Raw genomic sequence first — 10,688 nt, 5'->3', positions numbered from 1 at the left:
AGTGATGCATTCAAAGACCAAATATCCAAGGATCACTGTAGTGCTGAATAGCGAGACTTCTCAAGGCTAAGACAAAAATCAATAGTTCTCATCCTGGTCATAAATCACAATGCTATATTTTAAAATTGTCCTCTCCTGCTTCGAGATTCACCAATGAGGGAACAGAATTTAATTGCACCACCCTGTTTATCTCTTCAAATATTTTGCAACTCTCAATGAGATTACCTCTCTTGTTTTGAAACTGTTTTTAAAAAGGCGGGATTTGCCCAATTTCAATTCAGAGGACTATCGTTCATCCATGATATCAAGGCTAATCACCATTCGAGATATTCCTCATATGGCATTAGTATCTTTCCTAAATTGAGGGTTATAATTCCTCATACTGTAGTCCAAGTGCGGTCGAACTGAGCCACCATACATTGGAAATAATGCTTCGTTCTCGTGCCCTGAAATCCTATTGCAGCTTTCACAACAGACTTCTACAACTGCTACTAGACTTCAATGACTTATTAAAAACTTCTCCAAGATTCATTTCTAAAACTCTGTACATTAGATTTTCTACTTCAAACCTTCGACAAATAATCTCCACACATTTCCCTCCTGACAAGTATGATAACGTCAAATCGTTGCTATTTATTAAATCATGAGGGACATGCATAGGTTAACTCGTCAAGGTGTTTTCCGGCTGGTGAGGAAGTTAAAATTTAGAAAACATCGGTTTAAAATTAATGGGTAAGAATTTAAAAGGGACGTCAGGGGCAACATTTTCAGACGTGTCCAGAATGAGCTGCCAGAGAAATTGGTGGAGACTGGTACAACTGTAACATTGAATGGCATCTGGATGGATATATGAGTAACAAGGTTTAGAGGGATGTGGGCCAAATGTTGGCAAATGGGACCTATTAATTTAGGATAACTGTCCACCATGGTCATGTTGGAAAGAAGGGCCACTTTCCGTGTTGTATTGTTCAACGACTTGATGACTCTAGAACAACGGCAAAAACTTTGCAAATAATTCCGTCAAGACGATTTCAAGTTCCAAATCTTCGGTTAATCTTCCTCACTTGTGCTCACAAGGTCATTACCTGATGTCAGAACTTACGGATTAGTTGCTGGATCTATTCCTGTAAAGTGGTTCTGCATTCTTTCTAATTCAGATTTTTTTTACGAATGTAGCTAGTGTTTATGGACTTAGCATCAATTTTTCTAATACCATATTTCGATGAATATTAAAACACAACAGCATATCTAATTTGGCACCAGATGATGAGAAATTGAGTCAAAATCGATCGGACACAGTGAGACAATGATCCTCTCTTCGTGTGGTGTACATCCGTGACTCTATAATTCGACGAAGAATCATTCCCACAACTTCAGCTGTGTCAGAATCTAGTTTGCGGTGAAAGCATGTCAATCTGCTAAGGTAACGTACGTCTGGGTCTTTGCAAAGGATTTTGCGAAATCTTTGGGTCTTGACAATTTGTTCTTCCAACAAATGAATTCAGTTGTTTTACTATTGAAATTGGCCTTCTTGCCACAGCTGTGATGGCCGAGAGGTTAAGGCGTTGGATTTGAAATCCAATGGGGTCTCCCGGCGTAGGTTCGAATCTTGTTCACAGCGTAGAGTCTTTAAAAGTCATTAATTCCTTTGCAGGATTTGGATTTCGTGGAGCTTGAGCTTTGCATTCAATCGAAAGTAAATTTTCAACTGTGAAGGATCCGAAGTAATTTCAAGACTGACCCAGTCATCTAATTGAATAAATTATATGTCGAGACACAAAAAGCCACCAACTTCCAACACGAATCAGTTTCAACACATTTGTCGAACTATCGTGAAATTTGGATGTTCGGGGGGTGGAATTCAGCAAAACAAGAAGCAATGCAATGCATTTACCTGCAGGTGATGATTTTTTTTAAGGATCAGTTGAAAGTCAAGCTGAGAAGGTTCAACCTAATTTACAGCTGACTCTCAAGGCCAATAATCTATTATATCAGCAGTCAATGAATTAGAAAAAAGCAACTCCATGTGTCGAAAGGAACTCGACTGATCCAGTTTCCTGGCTTGCGATGTGAAAAGGCAAGGCGATATCAGCGGAGTAGAATTTTCTGGAAATATTAGAAATGGACTGTTAACGGTCTTCTGTTGTGCACATTCGTAAGAAACTGTGCATTAAGAACTGAAATTGAAAATTAACGATGAAAATCAGACTTGACCCTCTGCTTGTGGTGTAGCTTTGTTCAGAACAATAGGTTGTTGTTGAGGCTAAAATTGACCAAAATAATCGATGGGGAACTTATCCACGGCCTTCGTTGGAGCAGTTGGTGTGGAGAGCTCAGCTTGAAGAACCAAATGCCAATTATTCATCCTGGCTGTCTGAATTGCTTAGATAAACATACTCCCAGTGTAATGAGAAAACCTTTGCTATCAGAGTTAGATGTTTTCATGTCAGCATGTTCCGATATCAGAAGACACTCCATGGAGTAGATGTGACTTAAATTTTGACTCTAACATCAGAGATGTTGACACATTTCTGCACCAAAACAGCACTACCATTGGTACCAAATCAAACTGAACAAAGGACTAGTCACTTAGACATTTCCTGTCTGCAGACTCTGCCAATGGACCGTTCAGGCCCGATGTAGGAATAGGGCGTTTTGACATCTGTTCGCAAGTGGATCACTTTATTCTTGCTCACGATCCATAAACCGTAATTCATTTTGAACGTCTTAGCCATCAGCATGGTCAGTGGTACATAATGCACAGGTTTGCTTCTCGAAAGAAAGAGCGAAATCGTATTCAATGCAGACGCAAATTCAAGTTGTCCCTGGTCGACCAGAAGACAGATGTCGCGAAACAAAGAGAATACGGAAAACAATCAATGTTTTCGGGGAGTTAAAAATATGTCCTGGAAGAACGGAAACATATATTTGGAACTAAAGTCACATACAACTTCCACAGACTAAATGTTCTTGAACCGTTACCTTAATTTGACCTTCATGTCCACCATTGCTGCAAAAAATATCTGAACAACTCTGCACTTTGTGTTCTTTGATATTCTCTCCTTCATGTTTCTCTTGATTTTGAAACTAAAACCGAGCAATAGTAATGCACCCTATTTCACTTGCAAAGATCAGAAGAAGATCAATTTATAAGAGAACAGAAATAAAGCTACGTCTGTCTTGCGAGAGAAAACACAGTTACCATTTCGACTCCAAAAAGTCTTCTTCAGAACTCTGCGCAATGAACTCGAAATAGTAGACCGAAAATGAAAAAAAGAAGCCAAAATGCCGCGAATACACCACCCGCAAGTGCCTCAAGTCCTACTCGAATATGCCGGATTACTACCATCAACATCAGTGGAGAACGGTACAAAGCTCATTCTGCAGTTGTCAACCTGTTATGACGCAGTTTGTAAAGTCAGAAATATGATTCGGTAAAAAGCGGGATGAAAGCGGGATATAGGAAGTCTGAAAAAAGCAAGTGCGTGCTTTGCTTTGAAGAAGGTTGGCAGTGATGAAAATGGAAATTAACGACAGGGAGGGGGCTTAATTAATACTCAGAATCGTTGCAACACACAGGGACGCAATTCTTTTTGCTAGGTTTCTGTTCTACCATTTTATAATCACGACTGCTGTCGGGTTTGGTTTCCATTCCAGGCTTAGGTGACTGCCTGATGGAAGTTTGCACATTTGCCCAATTTCTGTGTGGTTGCTCTGGTTTGCTGCCACATTCTAAACATTTGCAGGTTACTTGGAATCGCCATTGAACGCACACGGTTACAGAGACAGTGATGTGGAGAGTGTCTGGATAGGACGTACTTCAGATGAGTTTTGTGAACATAAATAGACAGAGTGGGGTTAGTCTGCTGTTTCCTGGGTGAGCTACATGGACAGAGAGGGGTCAGGGTCTTCTTCCCTGAGGGAGATACGTTGACAGAGGTGGGTTAGTTGCTCTTACCTGTGTCAGTCACGCAGATACAGTAGGGTCAGTCTGTCCTTCCCTGGGCGAATTTCTTTCACAGAGTGGTGCCAGTCTGCTCTTCCCTGCCTGAGTGAAATAGAAAGAGCGGGGTCAGTATTGTCTTCCCTCGATAATTTATGTTGACAGTCTGGCTTCCGTCTGCTTTTCCCTGGCGAGTTACATTGGTAGAATGGGGTTAGTGTTCATTCATTGGGTGAGTGCCATAGACAGAATGGGATCAGTCTGCTCTTCCCTGAGGGAATTACATTTATAGAGTGGGGTCAGACTGCTCTTCAGAGAATGACTTATATTGACCGTGTGGGATCAGTCCGCCCTTCCCTGGATGAGTAACACTGACTGAGTGGCGTCAGTTTGCTCTTCCCTCAGTGAGTTACATTGACAGAGTGGAGTCAGGAGTGGCGTCTTTGAGGAGTTGACAAAGGTAACTCGTCCCCTATATCTTTGGGATACTTAGGGATGGGCGGTGAATCTGATCTCATTGAAAGACAACTGTGTCTCAGAAATGCATTTCTAATAATTGCATGTACTAATACGACACTGCAAGCGGTCGGGAATAATTTGAGGAGAGGTGCAGGGTAGGATAATTAAAGTCAAATGCATGATGCCGAGGAGACATGACACAAGATGTGAATGTGGAGCTGATGGTGCAAGGCTCAGTTTCAGTGCTATTGGTTCAGCATTTATTTCTCACTGTTCGCAATGACTCACACACCACTGCTGTCAATTCACAACAATGAGCCTGTTCATCTTGGTTTGAAAATCCCTGCGTGTGTATTAACGTGGTTAATAGGACGCGAGGGGAGATGAGCACATCCGCTTTATTCTGTCAGTTTAAACAGATGAAAATATCGGTTGGATGGCAGTGCAAGAGGATACTGTCTTTTTCTTTGCCTTTTCAGTGGGGCATGCTCAGCATTGAAATGTCTGCTTTTGCACAAGCAGAGTTTGATTGCCATTCATACTGATCAACGCTAATACAGAAAACGCGTTTACGAATTCCTGTGATCAAGTGGTTCAGACATTGCACATATGGACGACAAATCTGGCTTTAACGTGGCGTCGTGGCTTAGCTGGTGAAAGCACCTCCCATCACACTGGTACCTGCTCATTGTATTGAAAGCTCGTTATTTCTCGCAAGTATTGTGTTGCTGATCGAGAAACTCAGTGTCTGTTTGAATTATTTTATATTTTGATTTCGAGTTCCGGCTTCATTTTCCTGGTTTCAATCCAGTAGTGTATGTTACTCTTTTTAACTACTATTTTAACCTGGAGATTCTTCCCGCAGTTCCACAAACCCTTCTGCTTCTCATCCTCTTATTCTCATTCCTTCATTCCCAGTCTTGTGGAAATTAAGTGGTGAGGCAGGAGACATTGCAGCATTCCCGGGGAATGTTGTGGTAATGGCATTGACATCACGACATGACCACCCTCATACTGTGCTGTCACCATTCATTTGTTCTACACCAACAGTAAATGCATCCTTGTTCTTCTTCAGCTATCATGTAATGACTTTCTTTTTCTGTTGGATAAGGAATTCAACTTTAACTTCGAAAGGGTCTTTAGATTTTGAGGAAGAAATGTCTCCTTGCCTTAGGTCGAAGTGACAGACGCATTATCCAGAGAATGTGAGACTACTTCGACCGACTCCAGCCAGACGTCAGAAAGCCTCTCAGCAGTTCGAATCTGAAACTGTCTCTGAATGTCAGGCTTTTCAAGAGCAGAAATGGGAAATGGGGCATATGCACAGCCAGAAAGTCGGAGAATGTGAAAAAGGCCCAGGAAAATACAGAGACAAATATAGAAAAAACAAAGACACATATTGAGGCAGACACTAAAAGAAACAATTTTCCATTCGGCGTGACTGCTAAATAACAGAAAGCAAAAGGAAATGTAGCCATTAAAACATAGCCATATGAAACCAGATTCTGCATTGTATCTGCTCGCCGTTTTCGTTGTTGCAGTGGCGAAAAGGTTGGCAATCGCGATGAGAAATGTTTTTTGTATTTCTCTCATTTCCTTCATACTGTCCTGGTGAAGGGGGCTGGTGATTGGTCCTCTCGATCAGATGGAGTCATCAGCGCATTGGTGACCTAATTTCATCACGAGTGCAATTGGTAAACTTCATTTTTCATGAGTTATTGCTGTTCCGTTTTGTTTTATGTTTGTTGAGCACTTCCTGTGGCTTGGCAATGCACTAAGTCTCCAGTATGTCCTGAATTGCCTTGCTGCCGTTTCTCTGAGCAGTTCATGACATAATCGGCTTGCACTGCAACAAAGACAGCATGCATGCTTCGGTGTGTCTGACAATGGTCCAGCCTTTCTGTTTTGCTTCTGTTCCACATGAAGAGTTGTCAGTTTCTGGATTCGTTGGAGAGCTGAAGGGGGTAACATTATCCGTGCGGTATTATTCTTCAGCCAAAATCTTTGATGGCAAAGTTGGGAAGGTGCCAAACGAACGGTCATTGGCAGAAAAAGTCCGGAAAGACCCTCATTGCTGGGTCAACTCGTCCCATCCACCTTTCAGAAATATAGGCAAATGCGCTGACTGCGTAACAAACAGAGTGCATTTTTTTTTTCAAAATGGTTCATTAAAACTGCGGGAGCAGATCAAAGATGCCGAGCACGGAAAAAGACCCTACTATCGAACCTGTCCCTGCTGAATAGATAACCGAAATTAATTGAACCATATTTGCCAAAATGTGTTCCTTATCTCTCCGAACGCTTCCTGTGTATATACCCATTCGGATGCCATTGAATTTGCCTTAAATGTGGCAAATCATTCTGCACACACAAAAATGTCTAAGTGAACTCGCTGAGTTTCTGCATGACACCATGATTAAACTTTGGGCCAAAGTTGGAAACTGCGACTAGAATAGATGGCTCTCTGATTAGCCGCAATGGACAAAGGGCGGAATGGCCTTTTCCCACTTTGTAAATCTTCGAAGACAAGTTGAAAATAATCTGCAACGAAAATGTTCTTGTGAGGATTTACTTGTGAGGATTCGGTACTCTCAGCACTGTGGCCCGGATCGTATTCCCGCTCAATGGTTGTATTGTTCAGCAAACATATCGGTGTACCAGTACTTCTGCCGATTTTCCGATGCTGGCAGGTCATTGGTTTTGTCCAAAACATTATGAAGGTTAACATAAAACAAATAGCTGCAGTAGCTGGAAATCTGAGCCAAAAACGAAAATTGTTTGCGGAACGCAGCAAGACTGACAACAGAAACGTCGACTTTCCTGCTCCTCGGATGCTGCCTGACCTGCTGTGCTTTTCCAGCATCACTCTGATCTAAAATCAGGTTTCCAGCATCTGTAATCCTCACTTTTACATTGTTCCTTCAGTGTCGCTGGTTCCCAATTCAAGAACTCCATCTCTAGAGGTTTCATGTCTTTACCTCCACGCTGAGGGGTTAAAGCGTGAAGAAATGCAATTCACCCCCTCCATCTCTGGGGTAATTCGGGACTGAAAATGAATCGTGTCACATTGAAATATATCAAGATGCGACTTAATGTTTGTCTTTTACTGGGAACCATCTCTTTCATTGTAACCATCAGGAACGAATATTTCGTTCACCAGAAAAAGAAATGAATATGTCACTAACCTTTGTTTGCTTCAGGTCCAAGAATATTCAGACCAATAGCTCCATTGCTTACCTCTGCTGATCATGTTCGCAAAGAGATCTAGCAAATTGCCAAGTGTGATTTTCCTTTCAATAAATAATTTTGACTCAGTTTGGCTGCAAATATCTTTTCCTACCTTTGTGCTTTTCTTCTTTTACATTGGTGTCTCGTACCTTACAAATGACAGCAAAGGTATGAAAGGAGATGGAAGCATTTAGCTCATCAAGTCAGCGAGAGCTTTCAATGAGATCACGGCAGATTTGGTCAATGCTCAAGCCAGCCACGCTGTCGGTAGTCATGGCCGAGTGGTTAAGGCGATGGATTAGAAACCCATTGGGGTTTCCCCACGTAGGTTCGAATCCTGCTGACTACGTTATGTATGCTGTCCTACTGGAACAATTTTCGCAAAACCTATTTTTCAAACCAGGCCAGTAATTTGATTCGACTTGGGAAACTCGAGTTCTTCATCAAAAATGTTCCATATTTAAAACATTATCTCTGTTTCTATTTCCAGATACACTGCTCGACACATCGGGTTTCTGCAGTTGTTATTGAACGTCCTAAGCAGAAGTGCTGCTTTTCATTAGATTCCTTTAATCCCTGTCCTCTGTTCTCTGACTCGGGTCAGTGGCAACACTTCCTCCTGCTCGTCAAAGTGCTCATTCCCCACCGCTCCCTCTCCCACCATTACAAACAACCGTAGGAAATTGCCACTTAACCATCTTTGTTCCAAAGTGAAACTCACCAGCCTCGGGAATCTCTCCACCAAACGGGACTTCTCATCCCTGGACATGGTGCAAGCCAGAGGATTGTGAAGAGATACTGTGAAAATATTGTCAGTTGGCAGTTGGAAAAATGTTTAAGAAGCAAACCATATAATTTAGGCTCCAGCTTTGGAAATCTTGAGAAACTCTTTGGGAAATGGAACCAGAGGAGGATGAAGAAGTGTGAATTATCGGACCGAATAGAGGACGGGACATTGACTCTGATGTTCTCGGGACAGAACTGATCTGAGACATTGAAAGAATTCTCGCTCACGTACGTGAGGAATGCAAACTTCATCTGGACTCTGGGACAATGAAAAACTCTGGAACACTCAAGACAAATTCCAAATATTGACTGGGATCACTACAGTACGAGGACTAGAGATGGGTCAGTTTTTGCCCAGTGTGTGCAGGAGGGCTTCCTGACACAGTATGTAGACATACCTTCAAGTGACGAAGCCACTTTCGATTTAGTACTGGGTACGAGCCTGGCCAGGTTTTAGATTCGGAAGTAGGTGAGCACTTTGGAGACAAAGATAACAATTCTCTCAGGTTTACTTTCGTGATTGAAAGGGATAGGTGTACTCCACGGAGCAAGATGTTCAGCTGGTGGAAGGGAAATTACGATGTATCGAGGTAAGATTTAGGAAGCGTAGAATGTGGTAGGATACTGCAGGGGGTGAGCACATTAAAATGTGGAGTTTATTCAAGGAAAAGCTCCTGTGTGTCCTAGATAAGTATGTACCTGCCAGACAGGGAGGAAGATATAGAACGCGTGAGCCATGGTTTACTAAGGAAGTGGAATCCCTGGTCAAGAAGAACAAGAAGTCTTATGTTAGGACAAAATGTGAAAACTCAGTTAGAGCGCTCGAGGGTTCCAACGATATCAGGAAAGACCTAAAAAGAGAGATGAGAAGAGCCAGGAGGAAACATGAGAAGTTGTTGGCAGATAGGTTCATGGTTAACCCTAAGGCTTTCCATGGGTATGCCAGGAATAAAAGAATGACGAGAGTTAAATTTGGGATAATCAAGGATAATAGTGGGAAGTTGTGTGTGGAGTCAGAGGAGATAGGGGAAGCACTAAATAAATATTTTTCGACAGTGTTCGCTATAGAAAATGAAAATGTTGGCGAGGAAGGGACAGAGATACTTGCGTCTCGACGAGAAGAGATTGAGGTTCACAAGGAAGAGATATTAGAAATACTGCAGAGTGTGAAAATAGATAAGTCAGCTGGGCCGGATGGGATCTATCTGATGTTGTTTAGCAAATGCACTGCAGGAAGGTACAATTCAAGCTGATGCTAACAACGGCTCGTTTTGAGCTGCAAAATAGATTTTCTGAACATTGTGCGAAAATTGTTCTAGCAGGAAAGCATTCATAACGTAGTGAGTAGGATTCGAACCTACGTGGGGAAACCCCAATGGATTTTTAATCCATCGCCTTAACCACTCGACCATGACTACAGACAGCGCAGCATGGTTGTGCATTGACTAATTCAGCCGTGATCTCATTGAAAGCTCTCGCTGACTTGATGAGCTTTCATACCTTTGCTGTCATTTGTAAAGTGCGAGACACCAAAGGAAGAAAAGCACAAAGGTAGGAAAAGATATTTGCAGCCAAACTGAGTCAAAATTATTTATTGAAAGGAACATCACACTTGGCAATTTGCTAGATCTCTTTGCGAACATGACCAGCAGAGGTAAGCAAGGGAGCTATTGATGTGAGTATTCTTGGAACGGAAGCAAACAAAGGTTAGTGACAAATTCATTTCTTTTTCTGGGAACGAAATGTTCTTTCCTGATGGTTACAATGAAAGAGATGGTTCCCAGTAAAAGACAAACATTAAGTCGCATCTCGATATATTTCAATGTGACACGATTCATTTTCAGTCCCTAATTACCCCAGAGATGGAGGGGGTGAGTTACTTTTCTTCACTCTTCAACTCCTCAGCAGGGAGGTACAGACATGAAACCGCTAGAGATGGAGTTCTTGAATTGGGAACCAGCGATACTGAAGGAACTAGGCAAAAGTGAGGACTGCAGATGCTGGAAACCTGATTTTAGATCAGAGTGATGCTGGAAAAGCACAGCAGGTCAGACAGCATCCAAAGAGCAGGCAAGTCGACCTTTCTATTGCCAGTTCTGCTGCGTTCCGCAAACAATTTTCGTTTTTGGCTCAGATTTCCAGCTACTGCAGCTATTTGTTTTATGTTAACCTTCATAATGTTTTGGACAAAACAAATGACCTGCCAGCATCGGAAAATCGGCAGAAGTACTGGTACACCGATATGTTTGCTGAACAATACAACCATTCCATG

At 42.2% G+C, this 10,688-nt stretch overlaps 3 non-coding genes across 3 annotated transcripts; 2 read left to right on the top strand and 1 right to left on the bottom strand.

Annotated features, from left to right (window-relative positions):
- Window positions 1-1,539: 1,539 nt before the first annotated feature.
- On the top strand, window positions 1,540-1,621 carry trnas-uga (transfer RNA serine (anticodon UGA)). The gene has a single exon. It is a non-coding gene; the product is annotated as a tRNA-Ser (tRNA).
- A 6,276-nt stretch (window positions 1,622-7,897) lies between these two features.
- On the top strand, window positions 7,898-7,979 carry trnas-aga (transfer RNA serine (anticodon AGA)). Its single transcript has one exon. It is a non-coding gene; the product is annotated as a tRNA-Ser (tRNA).
- A 1,773-nt stretch (window positions 7,980-9,752) lies between these two features.
- Window positions 9,753-9,834, bottom strand: trnaf-aaa (transfer RNA phenylalanine (anticodon AAA)). Its single transcript has one exon. It is a non-coding gene; the product is annotated as a tRNA-Phe (tRNA).
- Window positions 9,835-10,688: the final 854 nt, after the last annotated feature.

Source organism: Chiloscyllium plagiosum, unplaced genomic scaffold (assembly GCF_037043375.1).
Source record: "Chiloscyllium plagiosum isolate Xiang-an unplaced genomic scaffold, Cpla_swu_hap1 HiC_scaffold_45, whole genome shotgun sequence".
Taxonomy (NCBI): domain Eukaryota; kingdom Metazoa; phylum Chordata; class Chondrichthyes; order Orectolobiformes; family Hemiscylliidae; genus Chiloscyllium; species Chiloscyllium plagiosum.
This window is presented reverse-complemented; position numbering and strand designations above follow the sequence as displayed.